A 26,634-nucleotide genomic window follows, 5' to 3' on the forward strand; every position below is an offset into this window, starting at 1 on the left:
ATTTGCTTGTATTCTTTTTTTTTCTGTGTATGCTTTTATGGTAAATCTAACCGCAATAAAGCTGATTTGAATTGAATTGAAAATGTTTTATTAAATATTAATACTTTTTTCTTTTTTTTACAGATTGAGAAAGAAAAGAAACGAAAAATAAAACCATTTTTCTAGCAATTTAAATAAAATTTAAATTCATATTGAATTTTTTGGGTGGGTCAGGTAAGTCAGAAATTTCATGGTCCCTTTTTTCCACTTCTCCTCAATCAGATTTTCAGTTTTTCGTTATTAATCCCTCAAGGACCTTGTAATGTGGTAATTGTTTTTTAGTGTTTTTTTAAAAAAAAACAAAAAAAAATACGCTTACCGTACGCGTACGGTAAAAAAAAAGAAAAAAAAGTTTTTTTAAAAAAAATAAAATAAGTTGAAAGGTAAGGTTGGCTCTTAAAAGAGCTGTTGTGTTCATACAGGGACAGAGGAAAGAAAGAATGGGAATATTAGCTGGTAGGACAAATGTGCTGGTCTATTCTGTTGTTAATTAGGGGAACACTGGTCTCCCCACGAACAATTAGACCATGACAATTTGAGCACCGCATTGTAACCCTCGCAAATCGATCGTTAGTTTCCAGAGGACCAGAAAAAGGTGATTCTCCCCCCACAGATGAAGGGCTCAGCTGAGCTGCCGAAGATGGACTCGGCTTAGCTGCTGTGGATGTGCTCGGTCGACTTACTGAAGGGTTTGCTCCAGTATGTCGAGCATTTGTCCTAGGGTGTACATCCTCAAGGTGTCTTAACATAGTGTGATTCCCGAAGGAATACTTCTTGTTAGAATTACCTCTAGAAAGTACACGCTGGCAAAGCTTGCAAGTCACTAAAGGAGCATTTACCTTTTTCAGGCCCTCAGGAAACGTAAAATACTCCCATATAAAAGAGCTCTTTTGTTTCCTCCTTCTCTGCCTGATGGTGGTGCTGCTAGCCTCACTCGAAGAAGAGGACTGCTGGTCTGCCATTGTATCCCAAAGACAACTCAGCTCCTTCTCCTAAGGGATCACAAGCAGAAATGAGGGGAATGGGTGTGGTGTAGGAGAGTTCTAGAACTGAAAGTAGTTTAAACCAATCAAAAGTGTTGTTTCTTGATCACATGACCCACCGTGCGCGTACGTTACGCTTACGGTGCGCTTACGGAGCGCTTACGGTAAAAGTACGCATGCGCGTATGAAAGACACGTGCACGCGCGCATGCGCATAACAGGCACGCCCCAACACTTCCGCGTAACGTGCGCGTGTAACGTATGCGCTTACGCGCCGCGTACGCAGTACGCACGTCTACGTAAATTGCGTAACCATACGCAAAAAGAGTAGAAATATTACGTACATAAAGCAAAACGTGCGCTTACGGTAAGCTTACCATACGCGCACGTAAAAAATAAAAAAATAAAAAAATTGGAAAAAAAGAATCACTATGTTATACTAATATATCTTACCTGTTTGGTAAAAAAAAAGGTAAAAAAAATATATATTGCAGAATTTATAAAATTTTAGCATAGTGTTTAAAGAGAATATAAAGTAAAAATAAAAACATGTAAAAAACCTTGCAAAAAAAAAAGAAAAAATCACACACGTTAAATATAAGAATTAGCATTTAAAAAACCATACAAATTCACTGAAAAAACCATGGATTTCACACACGTTATAGTTAGGAATTAGCATTTAAAAAACCATACAAATTCACTGAAAAAAACCATAGGTTTCACAGACGTTATAGTTAGCTGGACATTTCACTCGTAAAAAACCAATGAAATTCCCCCGTTATAGTTAGTTAAGCTAACTATAACTCGCGCACCCGCAATCCACTGCTGATGACGTCACATATTACATCACTCATGACATGGTCAATGACATCACTCATGATATCACTGATGACATCTCAAATGACATCACTGATGACATCACTGATGACATCAACCTTGTGAAAAAGTGGCAGACATCCTCTCACCCTAATATAACCTTTGATACACACATTAAAAAATAGAGACTAAAAAATAAAAAATTAATGGAAATTCTAATACCAGTTTCAACAAACTCTTCTGTAATTCTAAGAACCACATACACATCTACTCATTTACCAACAGTCCTATAGTCACTCATACATGTACTCACTCATATGTACTCATACACCTGTACATCCTGTTACACAATGCCACTCATCCATAGAGTTACTCACACACATAGTCATTCATGCTAATAAAGAATCAAACATCAATTTACCTTCATATACAGTTATACACACACCACCACACTTACTTCTACGGAAACTTACACATACTTGGTCTTTAAAACAATCACTTATAGAAACACATACTTATTGATACAGGAACTCTTTCAATCTCTCACTCTCACATATACTCACTTATATACACCAATAGTCACATATACTAGTTTAAAATATATGTAGTTACTCATAAAGACACTATTGAGACAGTCATTCACTCACTAACACACTCATACACACACTCATCCACCCATACAGTCCTGCACACATGCTGTCTTCAACACATACAGTGAGTCACTCATTCATGCACCTATGCACTACGTAATACCCCCCACCGAACCAACCTATATAGACACCCATGTAGCTACTCACCAACCCATGCAGCCACTTATACACAAAGTGAGAGACTGATACAGATATTTACATATTTAAACATTACTCACTAAGCCATGTATTCACTATGATACACTTAATCAGTCAGTTACACAATCAATTTTTCAAAAACAAATCATCCATTTAGACACTTACATACCCATTTATTCTTCCATCGACCATGAGTTATACATATATAAAACATATTTAATTTTCAGAAAAACACACATTCACTGGATGATGTAATCAGTGATGTCATCAGTGATGTCATTTGAGATGTCATCAGTGATGTCATGAGTGATGTCATTGACCATGTCATGAGTGATGTAATATGTGACGTCATCAGCAGTGGATTGCAGGTGCGCGAGTTATAGTTAGCTTAACTAACTATAACGGGGGAATTTCATTGGTTTTTTACGAGTGAAATGTCCAGCTAACTATAACGTCTGTGAAACCTATGGTTTTTTCTCTGAATTTGCAAGGTTTTTTAAATGCTAATTCCTAACTATAACGTGTGTGAAACCCATGGTTTTTTTCAGTGAATATATATATATATATATATATATATATATACATACATATTACCTACTGGCGGTCGCCAGTAGGTAGTTATAGTTAGGATCCTGGTCCCATAGGAAAACCGCAACATTCTATTTTGAATAACTTTGGCGCCGGTCGATGAATCCTCGCGAAATTTTCAAAACTAATGGGGCGCTACGCTCCGCTCCTACCATGAAAGTCTCGGGGGGATTCGTCAAGCGGGGGCTGAGAAAAAAGGGGGGTCCCAAAACGCGTTTTCCCCATGCATTTTTCCATAGGACCTTTAGACACAGCTACAGCATCAACAGAACAATTAATAGATATCCATTAACAACGATGCGCCTAATACCGCCTCCGTGTGCGGACGGTGCGCGAAGCGCACCGTGCGTACATGGCCCATGTAGCGTAACGTGGGCACCGCGTGCCCACCGTGCGTGCACGCACTAACTGCGTAAAGTGGGCGCGCGTGCTCACTGTGCGCGCACGGTGCGCGAAGCGCACCGTGCGCGCACGGAACGAACTGCGTAAAGTGGGCGCGCACGGCACGAACGGCGTAAAGTAACTTAGCATTTAAAAAAACGTACAAATTCACTGAAAAAACCATAGGTTTCACACACGTTATAGTTAGGAATTAGCATTTAAAAAACCTTGCAAATTCACTGAAAAAACCATAGGTTTCACACAAGTTATAGTTAGCGGACATTTTACTGATAAAAAACCATTGAAATTCCCCCGTTATAGTTAGTGCAGGCAACTATAACTCACGCGACCGCAATCCTCTGCTGATGACATATGTGTGTTTATGAAAAAAAAATATTTGTAATATATGTATAGTTAAAATTTAATGGAAGAAGATATGGGCAAATAAGTGTCTAAATACAGTATTAGCATCAGCAGAGGATTGCGGTGCGTGAGTTATAGTTGCCTGCACTAACTATAACGGGGGAATTTCAATGGTTTTTTATCAGTAAAATGTCCGCTAACTATAACTTGTGTGAAAAGTATGGTTTTTTCAGTGAATATATATATATATATATCCAAGTTACTGACAGCTCCTTCTGATACCACATAAGACCAACGAGAGGTGGCGCATATGCCGAGAGAGCAGATCGGCAAATCCAATCCAAGATACGATTCAAAAGTAAATGCGCTCTCAGAACATATGAATCAGGTCATCAAAGTTTCGGTATCAAGCGTTTATTACATGACGCGTTTCAACTACCGCCGTAGTCTTGGTCACATGTAAATTGTTGTGAAAACATGGTTGGTTAAATAAAGACATCTGACATCTGATACAGGAAGTACTATATCACCAGAAGTAAGGCGGCCATATTGGAGTGTCTGAAATCGTATTTGAAACAATGCAAAATAACATAATACTATAACAGAGATCCTTCCAGCAAGTAAAATACAAGCAAAAAACAAGGTAGTACAAGCAAAAAAAGTACCCCTGTAGAACTACAATTTACAAAATAAATGCATGTATGCATACAAGTCATATATATTGTGTTCAATGGTGCCATGAACCAAAATAGTTCACCGATCCGAAGCCTCTGTACATAAACACCACAGACAAACCGGCCAGCACATTCTTGTGGATTACGTGTGATGTAATAGTTTTGAATGCGTTAACAAATATAGGCGACATGCCTGTTACGAGTGTGGGAAAATATCCAGACTATTTATCCTGTATATAAATGGAGATGGCGCAGAAATCACTTGTTAAATGTAGACATCATGATAAGTGCACAAAAAATCATGACAGAAGATAAATCTCAAGTGAGAAAAAATTGTATGTCACCCCTCCATAGTAGATGTAAGACAATTAAATCAAAGACAGTCCGCCAAGGGCACCCTCCGTAATAGACAAGTGTCAAGACCCATGCCCTTGCGCTGTGTAGTTTACCTGTAATGGTTTCCCACAATATGGATAAAAAACGAATGTTCAAGTTCGAGGAAATCCTCCTTACTATTGCATGTTGGATCAGATGAAATAACTTTGCCAACCAATGTCGAGCACAACGAAGAAAAGGGTAGGTGACCCGTGCTCGTGTAGTTATGTGAAGACTGTAGATAGTGGCCCCTTCCTTTCCTCCTGTAAGACAGAGACAAATAAAATAAAAAAATTAAAGCCAAAGAACACAAAAAATGTAGTGATCTTTGTACATATTAGATGATGTCTGTCATGGTACTACCAGGTAAAGGGAAACAGACCAGAAAACAGACCAAAAAAGACAACAGGATGGAGAATTACAGAATAAGTAACTAAGAAACTAAGGAACATGAGCATAATCTGGAGGGAAGGATCAACTAATAGGATTATGAAGTTCTCAAATGAATAGCCAATTCCTCATCCTGATTCAGTCCCCCGGTATATTAGTCTGAAGATCAACAATCATGGACGATTCCTTCTGTCTCAATCCTAATGTTATATCTCCACCCCTAGGGTTTCTACTGATTTGTTCCAGTATACAATAACTAAGAACAGATGAATCTGAAAAATTTTAGCCTGAAAATGTCTGGCAACAGGGTATTTGGGGTCCTTATTGTTAATGGCTCGCATATGTTCCAATATGCGTTTTTTGGCCATTAAGGTGGTACTGCCAATATGCCATAGTTTACAGGGACACATAATGCCATAGATCAGAAAAGTGGTGCTGCATGTAACAAATATGTGTAATCATTTGTTTATATCTGCCAATAGTGACTTCTTTGCAGAATCTGCTGTTTTTACATGCTTTGCAATGTCCACAGGGAAAAAATCCCTGTAGATTATGATCTCTGTTGCTCCTGGATCTGGTAATGTCACTGTGTACAAGATAATCCCTCATACTCCTGCTTCTTTTGAAAGTGATACTCGGTCTTTTTTGTAAGGTGCCACCGATGATGTTATCGTTTCTAAGTGTGTCCCAATTCTTTGCTATAATGCGTCTGATATCATTGGTGTTAGAATGATAAGTGAGTATGATCCTAGTGTCAGCTGGTTCATTTATGTTGATCAAATCAGGTTTATCTGCCAACATATCTATTCTGTCCATTTTGTCTACTTTCTCCTTAGCCTTCTTAAGTACCCAGTTAGGGTAACCTCTCTCTTTGAATCTCTGTAACATGGCACCACTTTCTTGCCTGAAACTCTCATCCGTGTTACAATTCCTTCTAGCCCTGAGCAGTTCTCCAAATGGAATGCTCCATTTCAGAGTTTCAGGATGACTGCTAAGGGCATGCAGGATGCTGTTGCCGGCCGTGGCCTTGCGAAACAGCGTGGTTTGGATGGTATTATTGACGATTTCAAGTTTGACATCTAGATATTCTGCTTGCCTTTTGTCTATACTACCAGTGAGAAAGATTTTACGATTGTTGGAATTAAGTCTGTTGATAAACTCACTAGCTTCAAGTTCCGAGCCCTTCCACACAATGAACAGGTCATCAATGTAGCGAAGCCACATGACCACCTGCTCGAAGTCGTGAAACAAATCTGGGTCCTGAGTAATCTCTTCCTCCCACAATCCCATGAAAAGATTCGCGAAACTTGGAGCAAAGCATGAACCCATCGCAGTACCGGTGGTTTGGATGTACAACTCACCGTCAAAGAGAAAGATGTTGTTAGTAAGGCAAAACTTAGTCATGTCTAGAATCATATTGCTATGCTCCCAAAATCTCACCAACCTTCTTTTAAGGAAGTGATTGCATGCCAATAGACCTTGTTCATGATCGATAATGGTGTAAAGAGAATGCACAACCAAAATGATGAACATAAAATCTTCAAACCACTCGATATCCTGTATTTTAGCAAGAAAATCCTTAGTGTCACGTATGTAGCTGGGAAGATTAGAGACAAATTCTCTTAAAAAATGGTCTATATATTTAGACATGTTTTCTGTCACACTGCCTCTGGAAGAGACAATGGGTCTTCCAGGGGGATTGCTGTAATCTTTGTGCACCTTGGGCAGAAGGTATAACACTGGCAGTATGGGATAGTCCCTCTTGAGATAGCAGTACTCATCCCATGTGAGAATACCCGTATCCTTCCATTCCAGTAATTTATCCCAAAGATTCGTAATGCTTTCATGGTACCTTTCTTGGGACATATGTGCATAGAATTGATGATCATTCAATTGACGGTGAGCCTCAACAATGTATTGTTCTCTATCCTGGATCATAATATTACCACCTTTATCTGCTGGGCGGATGACAATCTCATTGTCATCCGCCAGTTCTTTGAGACCTTTTCTTTGATTGAAGGTGAGATTATTATTCTGATCTTGTTTTTTGTATTTTTTCTGTCTATATTCCATGAGCGCTTTAGTTACATTCTCATGGAATGTGTCAATCCCATCATGTGGTAAGCTGGGGAGAAAAGTAGAACGAGGTTTAAAATGCGAGGTGGTCGACATATCAGAGATGGTACCTAAATCAGTAAGGATTTGTGTCCCACTGATTCCCAGATTGTCACATTCAGATCCTTCTTGGAGTTCTATCATAGTGGTTAACGTGTCAATGTCTCCTATAGTTAACTCATCTGGCATGTACGACTGTCTGTCAGGTATTTTCTTATAGATATCAGATCTTTTCAAGCTGTGCCACTTCCTCAACTTGAGTTTTCTAACAAACTTAAAAAGGTCAATCCTAGTGTTTGTATAATTAAAAACAGATGAAGGGCAAAAAGAAAGTCCTAAGCATAATAACTGCTTTTCTGTATCATTCAATGTTCTTTTGGAAAGATTAATTATAGTTTTATTACCATGTTCATATGCATTATTGATTCAATTCGGCGCGGGTCTTGTTGTTTCCCACCCCGCCTCGTCTTTTGCCTCCTCTGCCAGCGTTGTTTGTTCCTTCGTCTCTTATTCCTTCTTTTCCTCAGCCTCAACCCCGTCCTCGTCCCCGGCCTCTCTGTTTCGGTATAGGGGTATCCCTTGTCGTCATCTGACCCCCTCACTACATTTTTTGTGTTCTTTGGTTTTAATTTTTGTATTTTATTTGTCTCTGTCTTACAGGAGGAAAGTAAGGGGCCCCTATCTACAGTCTTCACATAACTACACGAGCACGGGTCACCTACCCTTTTCTTCATTGTGCACGACATTGGTTGGCAAAGTTATTTCATCTGATCCAACATGCAATAGTAAGGAGGATTTCCTCGAACTTGAACATTCGGTTTTATCCATATTGTGGGAAACCATTACAGGTAAACTACACAGCGCAAGGGCATGGGTCTTGACACTTGTCTATTACGGAGGGTGCCCTTGGCGGACTGTCTTTGATTTCATTGTCTTACATCTACTATGGAGGGGTGACATACAATTTTTTCTCACTTGAGATTTATCTTCTGTCATTATTTTTTGTGCACTCATCATGTTGTCTACATTTAACAAGTGATTTCTGCGCCATCTCCATTTATAAACAGGATAAATATTCTGGATATTTTCCCACACGCGTAACAGGCATGTCGCCTATATTTGTTAGCGCATTCAAAACTATTACATCGCACGTAATCCACTAGAATGTGCTGGCCGGTTTGTCTGTGGTGTTTATGTACAGAGGCTTCGGATCAGTGAACTATTTTGGTTCATGGCACCATTAAACACAATATATATGACTTGTATGCATACATGCATTTATTTTGTAAATTGTAGTTCTACAGGGGTACTTTTTTTGCTTGTACTACCTTGTTTTTTGCTTGTATTTTACTTGCTGGAAGGATCTCTGTTATAGTATTATGTTATTTTGCATTGTTTCAAATACGATTTCAGACACTCCTATATGGCCGCCTTACTTCTGGTGTATAGTACTTCCTGTATCAGATGTCAGAAGCCTTTATTTAACCAACCATGTTTTCATAACAATTTACATGTGACCAAGACTACGGCGGTAGTTGAAACGCGTCATGTAATAAACGCTTGATACCGAAACTTTGATGACCTGATTCATATGTTCTGAGAGCGCATTTACTTTTGAATCGTATCTTACATATATATATATATTCGCATTTATCCAAAAAGAGAACCTAATTGTAACATCCCTGTAACCTTTGGGCTTTTCAGTGAGTTTGTATTATTAACATCAAATAATATCTAATGGGATCCGCTGGTACCCGTAATTTTGTGAAAGATCTGCTTCCCTGGATATACAAAGTTTTATTTCTTTAATAGCTCCAAAACTACTGAAGAGATTTACATCAAATTACAAAAAGGGCTCTTTCGGGACCACGAGCTAGCTTTCTTCCAAATTTGGTGTAAATCCATTCAGCAGTTCAGCCTTTAGTCGTGTCTAAATATTGCAAAATCTCCATAGACATTGCATGGGGAAAGGTCCGGCTAAACATTCATGCACACCGTGCATGTTCTCCAAGCAGGCTGCATTACAGCCTGCACTGCTTGGAGGACATGCCTGGGCCCCCTGTTCCTGGCTGAGTGCCGAACCACAGCGCTCAGACCAATCACAATACTGCATTGCAGCATTGTGATTGGCTATGGGGAGCCTGGAAACTGGGTGCTTCCTGCTTCCCTGTTCTGGCATGAAGAGAAGACGAGGAGAGACGAGGAGGGACACAGCAAACAGGAAGGATTTTTTTATTTGATTTAAACCCCCTCACCCCAGCCCCCACTCCCCGCCCCCAATAGGTGCCGGACGCAACTGGTAGCCTCAGGTAATTCGTTGAATTTATAGAGGTGTTTGTGAAGATTATGGGATAGTTTTCTGTTTCATGTTTTCATTAACTATTATCATTATACCCACAAACACTTTAACATTGGGCATAGGGATTTGATTATAAAAATGACTTTCATTATGATAATAACTATTAGTTTGGAGAACTTCACATTAGTTAAGATGAACAGGTCTTGATTGACAATATATTCATGAAAACGTGATCGGCCCACTTAGGCAGGACTCTAATATGAGATGTAATGATGTGCGATAAATAAGCAATTAACTATGCATATCTATATGTATATGTTATATAACAATTCTATTATTGTAGATGTTGTTAAGGCTATCAACAAAAAATCTTAGATTAATTGTTGAGCTTGAACAGAGATTGTAATATATGATGCACAATTTTAGCTGTACACTTAGACACATCGCTGATAGGTTATCGAGATGGTTTATTAATGTTCGACAATGTTAAGCAAAGATGTCCCCATGTGTGTTCTAAATTTCAATTATTTGCATTTTTCTTGTATTTTCTTATAATATCTATGACTGCTCTGGTGAATGGATTATGGAATCAAAGTTACAAGTATGATGATCAAATGTAGTATGTCGTATATGCTTATGATGACTAATGCACTTCGAAAGCAATGCTCCAAAATGGCACTCCATTGTGTGACCAAGGCTGCATCAGCAGCAGCCGAAACACGTTACGACAGAGCATTGACAAAATAAATTTGAATTAATTCCACAACTTTGATGTATTTACAGCCTTCTTTTCTGAGACAAAGGAGACGAATTGGAGAATCATGCGGAGTGAGCTTACTCCGCTACATGCCGAAGTCACCTTGATCAGGAGCATGCACCGTTCAGCTTCATAGTTTGAATCTAGAATATGTCCACACATATATGAATATTTATGTTTACATATATATTTGTGTGTATAGATATTATCTACTGGTGGTCGCCAGTAGATAGTTATAGTTAGGACCGAGTTCCCATAGGAAATCTGAAAATTCTATTTTGAATAACTTTGGCGCCGGTTGACTTATCTTAGTGAAATTTTCAAAACTAATGGGGCGCTCCGCTCAGCTCCGACCCTGAAAGTCTTGGGATGATTCGTCCAGCAGGGGCTGAGAAAAAAGGGGGTCCCAAAACACGTTTTCCCCATGCATTTTCCCATAGGACCTTTAGTCGAAGGTACAGCCCGAACGGCTGAACAGAATTACTTGAAATTTGGCAAAGAGGTAGTCCTCAGGTCAGGCATGTGCCTTTTGCATATATGGTGTCAATCTGTTCAGTAGTTCCTGAGAAAATTGCAGTTAAAAGTACATAAATATCTATATGCGCGCACCGTGTGCGCACGGGGCGTGCACCAAATGTCCGTGAGCGTAATTCTGATTGGTGGTTAGATGTCAGTCAACATTCCAATCGGTCGAAATCAGGAAGTGTCGGATGCCATTTTGTGTGTGACAGTGAAAAAGAAAGTTGGAGAACGTGAAAAGGGGGCAGGGTAGAGAGTCCCTGACACCCTAGACCTTCTCAGGGGGTCCCTAAAGGACCTCGTAAATAAAAAAAAAACATTTTGTTTAATAAACAAAATTGCCGGTGCGCGCACCGTGAAAAACCCTTAAAAAAAAAAACATTTTAAACTGTTTATAAGTTTATAGAAGATATTAACTATGCTGTTCAACTTTATCCAAATAAAAAAAAGAAAGAGCTGAGCCATTCCATATTACAGGATACAGTCAATCTATATACATAGGTAGTTTATTGTAAAATAAATATATAAAAAATATAATAATACATACATAAATTAGCATTTAAAAAACATTACAAATTCACTAAAAAAAACATAGGTTTCACACAAGTTATAGTTAGAAACTAGCATTTAAAAAACCTTGCAAATTCACTAAAAAAACCATGGGTTTCACACACGTTATAGTTAGGAATTAGCATTTAAAAAACCTTGCAAATTCACTGAAAAAACCATAGGTTTCACACACGTTATAGTTAGGAATTAGCATTTAAAAAACCTTTCAAGTTCACTGAAAAAAACCATACGTTTCACACATGTTATAGTTAGCTGGACATTTCACTCGTACAAAACCATTGAAATTCCCCCGTTATAGTTAGTTCAGCTAACTATAACTCGCGCGACTGCAATCCACTGCTGATCACGTCACATATTACATCACTCATGACATGGTCAGTGACATCACTCATGACATCACTCATGACATCTCAAATGACATCACTGATGACATCACTGATGACATCATCCTTGTGTAAGAGTGGCAGACCTCCTCTTATACTAATATAAACTTTGATACACACACTGAAAAATACAAACTAAAGTTTTGAAAACTATAGAGATACCAATACCAGTTGGAACAACCTATTCAGTAATTCCAGAAAGACACATATTCACTGGATGATGTCATGAGTGATGTAATATGTGACGTCATCAGCAGTGGATTGCGGTCGCGCGAGTTATAGTTAGCTGAACTAACTATAACAGGGGAATTTCCAGCTAACTATAACATGTGTGAAACCTATGGTTTTTGCAGTGAATTTGCAGGGTTTTTTAAATGCTAATTCCTAACTATAACGTGTGTGAAACCTATGGTTTTTTCAGTGAATATATATATATATATAAGAAAAATAACCAGGTCACCCAACATTACATTTAGAAAATCCCGCTCTATGAGCGATGTATTGGTCAAAAGTAGCCCAGAGGTGAGAAACAATATGACTTGGCTTAATGCCAGCAAAGGATTTATCAAATGTGCTGTTTGCAAGGCCTGTAAACACGGTGTCAATAAGACTGAATATGTCACGTCTTTCAGCAACAAGCCAATCCATATCAACAAAAAATTGACATGCAAGACTGAATTTGCCGTTTATGTGCTGGAGTGTCCTTGTGGCCTGCGTTATGTAGGCAGCATCAAGCTGCAGGTCCACAAGCGGATACTCCAGCACATAAGGGCAATCAACAACGGTGATGAAACATATCCCGTTGCACGGCATTTCGGGTAAGTGCATGCAAAGAAATCACTCGAACTTAAATATTTTGTTGTGGACTCGGTCCCACCACTGAGAAGAGGTGGTGACCGAGAGGCAATGCTGAGAAGGCTTGAGACGAAATACATTTTGGAGCTGGACTGTAAAACACCACATGGTTTGAATTCTAGTGAGGACTTCTTTACATATTTATAAAAATTCCGGTTATAATCGAATTTGTTCTAATTCTGTCACTGCCTCACCAATGTTTTTAACATTTAGTTCTTATATTTTTGCACTGTTTTGCACATGTGAACTTCAGGGTTCCCTAGGTGACACTTTAAATTGCACTGGCACTTTATTATTAGGCCTGGAATGATTAACCCAAAGCCCACATGGGCTATATTAGTTTGAATTCACAATTGCAATAATTTGGCAATGAGATGCACAAAATTGAACCATATTAGATAGGGAATATGCCATTATCTATATGATAAAGTTTACATTTGTTTCACTTTTATTATGCATTTTTATCTAATCTGTGGGGTTCTGAATACCATTTTATTCTTGCATCTTTGATGAGCATTGTATGTACTTATTTAATATTGATTTATTTATTTACATATTTATTGATATTTATATCTTTATTGCTCATTTTGCACCATACCTACTATACCAACGTTAGTTCATAATATATGGAACTGATTTGCCATTGTGAACAAAAGTGTTAAGATTTTTTCCATGTCTATGAACTCTATAGTCACGGTTAGCAGCACTGTCACTTTAAAAGGTTATGTTTGCTCCTCTAACATGTCATATGATCAAGGCCCCACGAGGGCTGTAACGCGTTATGGCGGCGGTGGTGCACGGGATTGATTAAACAAAATTGCACCGTATTTTGGGTTTGCTTCGTCTTTTCTACAAAAGAAGGTTACAAGAGACGATTTACCTATATGTATATCCGACGCCGATACCTAAGCGGTGATGAGTGTGTGGCATAATTGGAACTTTTCATTGGCAGGTCCCCTTCCACCCAGAGCCTGCGCCTGGTTTGAATTTTCACTCGACGCTGCTTGCTATTACAGTCATGGTAACTTTTTTCTGCATAGAGACAATATTTGTATTGCAATGAACATTTAGTTTTTGCTTTATGGCCCTGGTATTTTGCACTTTCAAACAGTGACTTTCTCTCGGACATTTTGGCCTAGCTCTGTTGTTACTCGCCATGATGAATTATGGGAACCTTAGTCCCGTTTGCAAATAAGCACGCACTGGGTGTGTTGACATTTATTTCTCATATATCGCTAACTATTCATAGTTAAATCCCGGTGTTTTAGTGCGAGCATTTGGGCCTCGGTGAACCCAGGTGCAACTTTTTCGGCAACTGCAAGCAGGCACCAACGGACATGTGTCAGAGAGGTCTAAAGGTCCTTTTGCCAGAAGGCCAATAGCAAGTGCGGCAAAACTATTTGAATTGAAAGTGGTGCCATGTCCAGAAAAATGTTTTACACAGCATGGTCGTTTGTTTTAAATTTCAGTTGTTTTACATACTATGGGGCCGATTCCGATCCTGGGGAAACCGTGTACGAACCGTCGGACGGAGCATTTTCTCCGTCCGACTCGTACCCGGTGAAAAAACATTACAAAAATACAAGTACGATTCGTATGGAAACACCATTTCCGTACGAATTGTACAAAACACCGACCAACGAAAATATACATACAAATGTGATCCGGGAAAGCTCCGACGTCACGTTGGGACGCCTTCAGGCTGCGTTTCACGAACCAGGAAGTACGATCCGCACCGACGTCACCCCGCACGGATTAAATTCTCCGGCTGCCAAAAACTGCCGGGAAATCAGGACGACGCGCTCAAGGAGCACCTGTACATGACGGACAGCCATGGACCCGAACCTACGTGTCATCCCAGCACTCATAGCAGTCCACCTGCTCTACAGGAACCGACGCAGATGCCGCAGAAGGTCAGAACAACACCCAGGGGCAAAGGGGGGGGGCAGGGGCAGGACACATAACCCCCACCCAAGTCACAAATCACACATGCCCTGGACATACCTGACCTGCAGGACCTGGTCACCTCGAGGGGGTGGGGGCGTGTCCAGCAACGCAAGCGTCCGCCACAATACCGGTATGTACCGTACCCACGCCTTAAGAGCGTGGGTACGGGTCGTACCATGCCCACCCCTACGTCACCCCAACAATGGCGGTACGGCCTGTACCCACGTTCTAAAGGCCTGGGTACGGGCCGTACCAGCATTGTTGGGGTGATGTAGGGGTACGCGTGGTACGACCCGTACCCACGCTCTGAAGGGCTGGGTACGGTGCAGACCCCCAACGGGGTGCCGTCGGGGTACGCACTGTACCCAGCCCTTCAGAGCGTGGGTACGGGTCGTACCACGTGTACCCCTACATCACCCCAACAATGCTGGTACGGCCTGTACCCAAGCCTTTAGAACGTGGGTACGGGCCGTACCGCCATTGTTGGGGTGACGTAGGGGTGGGCGTGGTACGACCCGTACCCACGCCCCTAAGGCGTGGGTACGGTACGTACCCAGGCCTGCAGATCATGGGCACAGGAATGTACGGAGCGTACCCCCACCCGTGTATGAATGGAGCGTACCCACACCCCACCAGTGTATGTACGGAGCGTACCCCCACCCGTGTATGAATGGAGCGTACCCACACCCCACCAGTGTATGTACGGAGCGTACCCCCACCTGTGTATGAATGGAGTGTACCCACACCCCACCAGTGTATGTACGGAGCGTACCCCCACCCGTGTATGAATGGAGCGTACCCAGACCCCACCAGTGTATGTACGGAGTGTACCCCCACCCATGTATGAATGGAGCGTACCCACACCCCACCAGTGTATGTACGGAGCGTACCCCCACCCATGTATGAATGGAACGTACCCACACCCCACCAGTGTATGTACGGAGCGTACCCCCACCCGTGTATGAATGGAGCGTACCCACACCCCACCAGTGTATGTACGGAGCGTACCCCCACCCGTGTATGAATGGAGTGTACCCACACCCCACCAGTGTATGTACGGAGCGTACCCCCACCCGTGTATGAATGGAGCATACCCACACCCCACCAGTGTATGTACGGAACGTACCCCCACCCGTGTATGAATGGAGCGTACCCACACCCCACCAGTGTATGTACGGAGTGTACCCCCACCCGTGTATGAATGGAGTGTACCCACACCCGTGTATGTCCCGAGCGTACATGCCCAGACACAGGAGGGGTGGGTGCCTATCACTCCCAGCAGTGCCCAGACACAGGAGGGGTGGGTGCCTATCACTCCCAGCAGTGCCGAGACACAGGAGGGGTGGTAGCAGAGTCCTCCCAGCAGTGCCCAGACACAGGAGGGGTGGGTGCCTATCACTCCCAGCAGTGCCCAGACATAGGAGGGGTGGGTGCCTATCACTCCCTGCAGTGCCCAGACACAGGAGGGGTGGGTGCAGAGTCCTCCCAGCAGTGCCCAGACATAGGAGGGGTGGGTGCCTTTCACTCCCAGCAGTGCCCAGACACAGGAGGGGTGGGTGCAGAGTCCTCCCAGCAGTGCCCAGACATAGGAGGGGTGGGTGCCTATCACTCCCAGCAGTGCCCAGACACAGGAGGGGTGGGTGCAGAGTCCTCCCAGCAGTGCCCAGACACAGGAGGGGTGGGTGCAGAGTCCTCCCAGCAGTGCCCAGACATAGGAGGGGTGGGTGCCTATCACTCCCAGCAGTGCCCAGACACAGGAGGGGTGGGTGTAGAGTCCTCCCAGCAGTGCCCAGACACAGGAGGGGTGGGTGCAGAGTCCTCCCAGCAGTGCCCAGACATAGGAGGGGTGGGTGCCTATCACTCCCAGCAGTGCCCAGACACAGGAGGGATGGGTGCCGAGTCCTCCCAGCAGTGCCCAGACACAGGAGGGGTGGGTGCAGAGTCCTCCCAGCAGTGCCCATGGAAAGAAAAGGGTGCAGTACCCACAGATACAATGCCCACAATTGTCAGTCAGGTGCTCAAAGTCCCTGCAGAACACGTAACATGTGTGCGAGGCTGGGAGTACACACATGCATAGTGTGTAAAAGGGAACATGTCCACATGAAGTAACTTCAATATACTCCTCACACAAGTACAGTGACCACCAAGGATGCCACAAATGATGCAGGTGGAGACATTGCCCAGCATGCATGGCCAAGTTGAACGGATCCGTCACACACCAAGGATATGTAGACACAGCTCAGCACAACATTTAGGAAACACCCTGCAGGGAAGATGTCAGGGTCCACAGAGGAAGGAACACACCTTGGGACAGTGTCACCATGCAGTAAGAGCTTACATGAACAAAGTTATTTCGCAAATACCTTGTGATGGCACACAGATACCAGGGTCCACCCCATGAGCGGCACACTACTACATTTCCCAGGCACCTAACACATTATCCCCACCCCAAATCATGGAGCAGCACCACCAACAGCAATACCAGAAAAGCAGTAGTGTGCAAAGGGAAAAAAACATTGCTTTATTCAGCATTAAAAAAACATTAGTTATTAAAAGTGCAATATGTACAAGGCCCATAGGGCAGTCCATAGTCCAATTCATGGTGGGGGACACATAGGGACGCGTGTCCCCTAGCTTGCCTGCACAGTTCATACCTCCTTTGTTTCTACAGGGGGGGGGCATCATGTGGGGGGGAAGGACCAGGCACCGCAGGGACAGGAGGGGCAAGGGTAGGTGTTGTGGGTGCAGGGACGGAGGACTCTACCACAGGGGGTGGGGCAGCGCCAAAGGTGGAGGTGAGAATGGCGCTGCACACGGTTGCAAGGTCCTCCAGCATCTCCCCTGCACCCGAAGGAACCACAGGCCCCAAGGAGGGGGGGGTGTCGGAGGGATGGGTCGCTATGGAGGGGTGACATACAATTTTTTGTCACTTGAGATTTATCTTCTGTCATTATTTTTTGTGCACTCATCATGTTGTCTACATTTAACAAGTGATTTCTGCGCCATCTCCATTTATATACAGGATAAATATTCTGGATATTTTCCCACACGCGTAACAGGCATGTCGCCTATATTTGTTAGCGCATTCAAAACTATTACATCGCACGTAATCCACTAGAATGTGCTGGCCGGTTTGTCTGTGGTGTTTATGTACAGAGGCTTCGGATCAGTGAACTATTTTGGTTCATGGCACCATTAAACACAATATATATGACTTGTATGCATACATGCATTTATTTTGTAAATTGTAGTTCTACAGGGGTACTTTTTTTGCTTGTACTACCTTGTTTTTTGCTTGTATTTTACTTGCTGGAAGGATCTCTGTTATAGTATTATGTTATTTTGCATTGTTTCAAATACGATTTCAGACACTCCTATATGGCCGCCTTACTTCTGGTGTATAGTACTTCCTGTATCAGATGTCAGATGCCTTTATTTAACCAACCATGTTTTCATAACAATTTACATGTGACCAAGACTACGGCGGTAGTTGAAACGCGTCATGTAATAAACGCTTGATACCGAAACTTTGATGACCTGATTCATATGTTCTGAGAGCGCATTTACTTTTGAATCGTATCTTACATATATATATATATTCGCATTTATCCAAAAAGAGAACCTAATTGTAACATCCCTGTAACCTTTGGGCTTTTCAGTGAGTTTGTATTATTAACATCAAATAATATCTAATGGGATCCGCTGGTACCCGTAATTTTGTGAAAGATCTGCTTCCCTGGATATACAAAGTTTTATTTCTTTAATAGCTCCAAAACTACTGAAGAGATTTACATCAAATTACAAAAAGGGCTCTTTCGGGACCACGAGCTAGCTTTCTTCCAAATTTGGTGTAAATCCATTCAGCAGTTCAGCCTTTAGTCGTGTCTAAATATTGCAAAATCTCCATAGACATTGCATGGGGAAAGGTCCGGCTAAACATTCATGCACACCGTGCATGTTCTCCAAGCAGGCTGCATTACAGCCTGCACTGCTTGGAGGACATGCCTGGGCCCCCTGTTCCTGGCTGAGCGCCGAACCACAGCGCTCAGACCAATCACAATACTGCATTGCAGCATTGTGATTGGCTATGGGGAGCCTGGAAACTGGGTGCTTCCTGCTTCCCTGTTCTGGCATGAAGAGAAGACGAGGAGAGACGAGGAGGGACACAGCAAACAGGAAGGATTTTTTTATTTGATTTAAACCCCCTCACCCCAGCCCCCACTCCCCGCCCCCAATAGGTGCCGGACGCAACTGGTAGCCTCAGGTACTTTGTTGAATTTATAGAGGTGTTTGTGAAGATTATGGGATAGTTTTCTGTTTCATGTTTTCATTAACTATTATCATTATACCCACAAACACTTTAACATTGGGCATAGGGATTTGATTATAAAAATGACTTTCATTATGATAATAACTATTAGTTTGGAGAACTTCACATTAGTTAAGATGAACAGGTCTTGATTGACAATATATTCATGAAAACGTGATCGGCCCACTTAGGCAGGACTCTAATATGAGATGTAATGATGTGCGATAAATAAGCAATTAACTATGCATATCTATATGTATATGTTATATAACAATTCTATTATTGTAGATGTTGTTAAGGCTATCAACAAAAAATCTTAGATTAATTGTTGAGCTTGAACAGAGATTGTAATATATGATGCACAATTTTAGCTGTACACTTAGACACATCGAGATGGTTTATTAATGTTCGACAATGTTAAGCAAAGATGTCCCCATGTGTGTTCTAAATTTCAATTATTTGCATTTTTCTTGTATTTTCTTATAATATCTATGACTGCTCTGGTGAATGGATTATGGAATCAAAGTTACAAGTATGATGATCAAATGTAGTATGTCGTATATGCTTATGATGACTAATGCACTTCGAAAGCAATGCTCCAAAATGGCACTCCATTGTGTGACCAAGGCTGCATCAGCAGCAGCCGAAACACGTTACGACAGAGCATTGACAAAATAAATTTGAATTAATTCCACAACTTTGATGTATTTACAGCCTTCTTTTCTGAGACAAAGGAGACGAATTGGAGAATCATGCGGAGTGAGCTTACTCCGCTACATGCCGAAGTCACCTTGATCAGGAGCATGCACCGTTCAGCTTCATAGTTTGAATCTAGAATATGTCCACACATATATGAATATTTATGTTTACATATATATTTGTGTGTATAGATATTATCTACTGGTGGTCGCCAGTAGATAGTTAGAGTTAGGACCGAGTTCCCATAGGAAATCTGAAAATTCTATTTTGAATAACTTTGGCGCCGGTTGACTTATCTTAGTGAAATTTTCAAAACTAATGGGGCGCTCCGCTCAGCTCCGACCCTGAAATGTCCGTGAGCGTAATTCTGATTGGTGGTTAGATGTCAGTCAACATTCCAATCGGTCGAAATGAGGAAGTGTCGGATGCCATTTTGTGTGTGACAGTGAAAAAGAAAGTTGGAGAACGTGAAAAGGGGGCAGGGTAGAGAGTCCCTGACCCCCTAGACCTTCTCAGGGGGTCCCTAAAGGACCTTGTAAATAAAAAAAAAACATTTTGTTTAATAAACAAAATTGCCGGTGCGCGCACCGTGAAAAACCCTTAAAAAAAAAAAACATTTTAAACTGTTTATAAGTTTATAGAAGATATTAACTATGCTGTTCAACTTTATCCAAATAAAAAAAAAAGAGCTGAGCCATTCCATATTACAGGATACAGTCAATCTATATACATAGGTAGTTTATTGTAAAATAAATATATAAAAAATATAATAATACATACATAAATTAGCATTTAAAAAACATTACAAATTCACTAAAAAAAACATAGGTTTCACACAAGTTATAGTTAGAAACTAGCATTTAAAAAACCTTGCAAATTCACTAAAAAAACATGGGTTTCACACACGTTATAGTTAGGAATTAGCATTTAAAAAACCTTGCAAATTCACTGAAAAAACCATAGGTTTCACACACGTTATAGTTAGGAATTAGCATTTAAAAAACCTTTCAAGTTCACTGAAAAAAACCATACGTTTCACACATGTTATAGTTAGCTGGACATTTCACTCGTACAAAACCATTGAAATTCCCCCGTTATAGTTAGTTCAGCTAACTATAACTCGCGCGACCGCAATCCACTGCTGATGACGTCACATATTACATCACTCATGACATGGTCAGTGACATCACTCATGACATCACTCATGACATCTCAAATGACATCACTGATGACATCACTGATGACATCATCCTTGTGTAAGAGTGGCAGACCTCCTCTTATCCTAATATAAACTTTGATACACACACTGAAAAATACAAACTAAAGTTTTGAAAACTATAGAGATACCAATACCAGTTAGAACAACCTATTCAGTAATTCCAGAAAGACACATATTCACTGGATGATGTCATGAGTGATGTAATATGTGACGTCATCAGCAGTGGATTGCGGTCGCGCGAGTTATAGTTAGCTGAACTAACTATAACAGGGGAATTTCAATGGTTTTGTACGAGTGAAATGTCCAGCTAACTATAACATGTGTGAAACCTATGGTTTTTTCAGTGAATTTGCAGGGTTTTTTAAATGCTAATTCCTAACTATAACGTGTGTGAAACCTATGGTTTTTTCAGTGAATATATATATATATATAAGAAAAATAACCAGGTCACCCAACATTACATTTAGAAAATCCCACTCTATGAGCGATGTATTGGTCAAAAGTAGCCCAGAGGTGAGAAACAATATGACTTGGCTTAATGCCAGCAAAGGATTTATCAAATGTGCTGTTTGCAAGGCCTGTAAACACGGTGTCAATAAGACTGAATATGTCACGTCTTTCAGCAACAAGCCAATCCATATCAACAAAAAATTGACATGCAAGACTGAATTTGCCGTTTATGTGCTGGAGTGTCCTTGTGGCCTGCGTTATGTAGGCAGCACCAAGCTGCAGGTCCACAAGCGGATACTCCAGCACATAAGGGCAATCAACAACGGTGATAAAACATATCCCGTTGCACGGCATTTCGGGTAAGTGCATGCAAAGAAATCACTCGAACTTAAATATTTTGTTGTGGACTCGGTCCCACCACTGAGAAGAGGTGGTGACCGAGAGGCAATGCTGAGAAGGCTTGAGACGAAATACATTTTGGAGCTGGACTGTAAAATACCACATGGTTTGAATTCTAGTGAGGACTTCTTTACATATTTATAAAAATTCCGGTTATAATCGAATTTGTTCTAATTCTGTCACTGCCTCACCAATGTTTTTAACATTTAGTTCTTATATTTTTGCACTGTTTTGCACATGTGAACCTCAGGGTTCCCTAGGTGACACTTTAAATTGCACTGGCACTTTATTATTAGGCCTGGAATGATTAACCCAAAGCCCACATGGGCTATATTAGTTTGAATTCACAATTGCAATATTTTGGCAATGAGATGCACAAAATTGAACCATATTAGATAGGGAATATGCCATTATCTATATGATAAAGTTTACATTTGTTTCACTTTTATTATGCATTTTTATCCAATCTGTGGGGTTCTGAATACCATTTTATTCTTGCATCTTTGATGAGCATTGTATGTACTTATTTAATATTGATTTATTTATTTACATATTTATTGATATTTATATCTGTATTGCTCATTTTGCACCATACCTACTATACCAACGTTAGTTCATAATATATGGAACTGATTTGCCATTGTGAACAAAAGTGTTAAGATTTTTTCCATGTCTATGAACTCTATAGTCACGGTTAGCAGCACTGTCACTTTAAAAGGTTATGTTTGCTCCTCTAACATGTCATATGATCAAGGCCCCACGAGGGCTGTAACGCGTTATGGCGGCGGCGGTGCACGGGATTGATTAAACAAAATTGCACCGTATTTTGGGTTTGCTTCGTCTTTTCTACAAAAGAAGGTTACAAGAGACTATTTACCTATATGTATATCCGACGCCGATACCTAAGCGGTGATGAGTGTGTGGCATAATTGGAACTTTTCATTGGCTGGTCCCCTTCCACCCAGAGCCTGCGCCTGGTTTGAATTTTCACTCGACGCTGCTTGCTATTACAGTCATGGTAACTTTTTTCTGCATAGAGACAATATTTGTATTGCAATGAACATTTAGTTTTTGCTTTATGGCCCTGGTATTTTGCACTTTCAAACAGTGACTTTCTCTCGGACATTTTGGCCTAGCTCTGTTGTTACTCGCCATGATGAATTATGGGAACCTTAGTCCCGTTTGCAAATAAGCATGCACTGGGTGTGTTGACATTTATGTCTCATATATCGCTAACTATTCATAGTTAAATCCCGGTGCTTTAGTGCGAGCATTTGGGCCTCGGTGAACCCAGGTGCAACTTTTTCGGCAACTGCAAGCAGGCACCAATGGACATGTGTCAGAGAGGGCTAAAGGTCCTTTTGCCAGAAGGCCAATAGCAAGTGCGGCAAAACTATTTGAATTGAAAGTGGTGCCATGTCCAGAAAAATGTTTTACACAGCAGGGTCGTTTGTTTTAAATTTCAGTTGTTTTACATACTATGGGGCCGATTCCGATCCTGGGGAAACCGGGTACGAACCGTCGGACGGAGCATTTTCTCCGTCCAACTCGTACCCGGTGAAAAAACATTACAAAAATACAAGTACGATTCGTATGGAAACACCATTTCCGTACGAATCGTACAAAACACCGACCAACGAAAATATACATACAAATGTGATCCGGGAAAGCTCCGACGTCACGTCGCGACGCCTTCAGGCTGCGTTTCACGAACCAGGAAGTACGATCCACACCGATGTCACCCCGCGCGGATTAAATTCTCCGGCAGCCAAAAACTGCCGGGAAATCAGGACGACGCGCCCAAGGAGCACCTGTACATGACGGACAGCCATGGACCCGAACCTACGTGTCATCCCAGCACTCATAGCAGTCCACCTGCTCTACAGGAACCGACGCAGATGCCGCAGAAGGTCAGAACAACACCCAGGGGCAAAGGGGGGGGCAGGGGCAGGACACATAACCCCCACCCAAGTCACAAATCACACATGCCCTGGATATACCTGACCTGCAGGACCTGGTCACCTCGAGGGGGTGGGGGCGTGTCCAGCAACGCAAGCGTCCGCCACAATACCGGTATGTACCGTACCCACGCCTTAAGAGCGTGGGTACGGGTCGTACCATGCCCACCCCTACGTCACCCCAACAATGGCGGTACGGCCTGTACCCACTTTCTAAAGGCCTGGGTACGGGCCGTACCAGCATTGTTGGGGTGATGTAGGGGTACGCGTGGTACGACCCGTACCCACGCTCTGAAGGGCTGGGTACGGGGCACTGTACCCAGCCCTTCAGAGCGTGGGTACGGGTCGTACCACGCGTACCCCTACATCACCCCAACAATGCTGGTACGGCCCGTACCCAAGCCTTTAGAACGTGGGTACGGGCCGTACCGCCATTGTTGGGGTGACGTAGGGGTGGGCGTGGTACGACCCGTACCCACGCTCCTAAGGCGTGGGTACGGTACGTACCCAGGCCTGCAGATCGTGGGCACGGGAATGTACGGAGCGTACACCCACCCGTGTATGAATGGAGCGTACCCCCACCCCACCAGTGTATGTACGGAGCGTACCCCCACCCGTGTATGAATGGAGCGTACCCACACCCCACCAGTGTATGTACGGAGCGTACCCCCACCCGTGTATGAATGGAGTGTACCCACACCCCACCAGTGTATGTACGGAGCGTACCCCCACCCGTGTATGAATGGAGCGTACCCACACCCCACCAGTGTATGTACGGAGTGTACCCCCACCCATGTATGAATGGAGCGTACCCACACCCCACCAGTGTATGTACGGAGCGTACCCCCACCCATGTATGAATGGAACGTACCCACACCCCACCAGTGTATGTACGGAGCGTACCCCCACCCGTGTATGAATGGAGCGTACCCACACCCCACCAGTGTATGTACGGAGCGTACCCCCACCCGTGTATGAATGGAGCGTACCCACACCCCACCAGTGTATGTACGGAGCGTACCCCCACCCGTGTATGAATGGAGCGTACCCACACCCCACCAGTGTATGTACGGAACGTACCCCCACCCGTGTATGAATGGAGCGTACCCACACCCCACCAGTGTATGTACGGAGTGTACCCCCACCCGTGTATGAATGGAGTGTACCCACACCCGTGTATGTCCCGAGCGTACATGCCCAGACACAGGAGGGGTGGGTGCCTATCACTCCCAGCAGTGCCCAGACACAGGAGGGGTGGGTGCCTATCACTCCCAGCAGTGCCCAGACACAGGAGGGGTGGTAGCAGAGTCCTCCCAGCAGTGCCCAGACACAGGAGGGGTGGGTGCCTATCACTACCAGCAGTGCCCAGACATAGGAGGGGTGGGTGCCTATCACTCCCTGCAGTGCCCAGACACAGGAGGGGTGTGTGCAGAGTCCTCCCAGCAGTGCCCAGACATAGGAGGGGTGGGTGCCTATCACTCCCAGCAGTGCCCAGACACAGGAGGGGTGGGTGCAGAGTCCTCCCAGCAGTGCCCAGACATAGGAGGGATGGGTGCCTATCACTCCCAGCAGTGCCCAGACACAGGAGGGGTGGGCGCAGAGTCCTCCCAGCAGTGCCCAGACACAGGAGGGGTGGGTGCAGAGTCCTCCCAGCAGTGCCCAGACACAGGAGGGGTGGGTGCAGAGTCCTCCCAGCAGTGCCCAGACATAGGAGGGGTGGGTGCCTATCACTCCCAGCAGTGCCCAGACACAGGAGGGGTGGGTGCAGAGTCCTCCCAGCGGTGCCCAGACACAGGAGGGGTGGGTGCAGAGTCCTCCCAGCAGTGCCCAGACATAGGAGGGGTGGGTGCCTATCACTCCCAGCAGTGCCCAGACACAGGAGGGGTGGGTGCAGAGTCCTCCCAGCAGTGCCCAGACACAGGAGGGGTGGGTGCAGAGTCCTCCCAGCAGTGCCCATGGAAAGAAAAGGGTGCAGTACCCACAGATACAATGCCCACAATTGTCAGTCAGGTGCTCACAGTCCCTGCAGAACACGTAACATGTGTGCGAGGCTGGGAGTACACACATGCATAGTGTGTAAAAGGGAACATGTCCACATGAAGTAACTTCAATATACTCCTCACACAAGTACAGATGACCACCAAGGATGCCACAAATGATGCAGGTGGAGACATTGCCCAGCATGCATGGCCAAGTTGAACGGATCCGTCACACACCAAGGATATGTAGACACAGCTCAGCACAACATTTAGGAAACACCCTGCAGGGAAGATGTCAGGGTCCACAGAGGAAGGAACACACCTTGGGACAATGTCACCATGCAGTAAGAGCTTACATGAACAAAGTTATTTCGCAAATACCTTGTGATGGCACACAGATACCAGGGTCCACCCCATGAGCAGCACACTACTACATTTCCCAGGCACCTAACACATTATCCCCACCCCAAATCATGGAGCAGCACCACCAACAGCAATACCAGAAAAGCAGTAGTGTGCAAAGGGAAAAAAACATTGCTTTATTCAGCATTAAAAAAATATTAGTTAGAAAAAGTGCAATATGTACAAGGCCCATAGGGCAGTCCATAGTCCAATTCATGGTGGGGGACACATAGGGACGCGTGTCCCCTAGCTTGCCTGCACAGTTCATACCTCCTTTGCTTCCACAGGGGGGGGCATCATGTGGGGGGGAAGGACCAGGCACCGCAGGGACAGGAGGGGCAAGGGTAGGTGTTGTGGGTGCAGGGACGGAGGACTCCA

Source organism: Triturus cristatus, chromosome 4_1, assembly GCF_964204655.1.
Source record: "Triturus cristatus chromosome 4_1, aTriCri1.1, whole genome shotgun sequence".
NCBI classification, from domain to species: domain Eukaryota; kingdom Metazoa; phylum Chordata; class Amphibia; order Caudata; family Salamandridae; genus Triturus; species Triturus cristatus.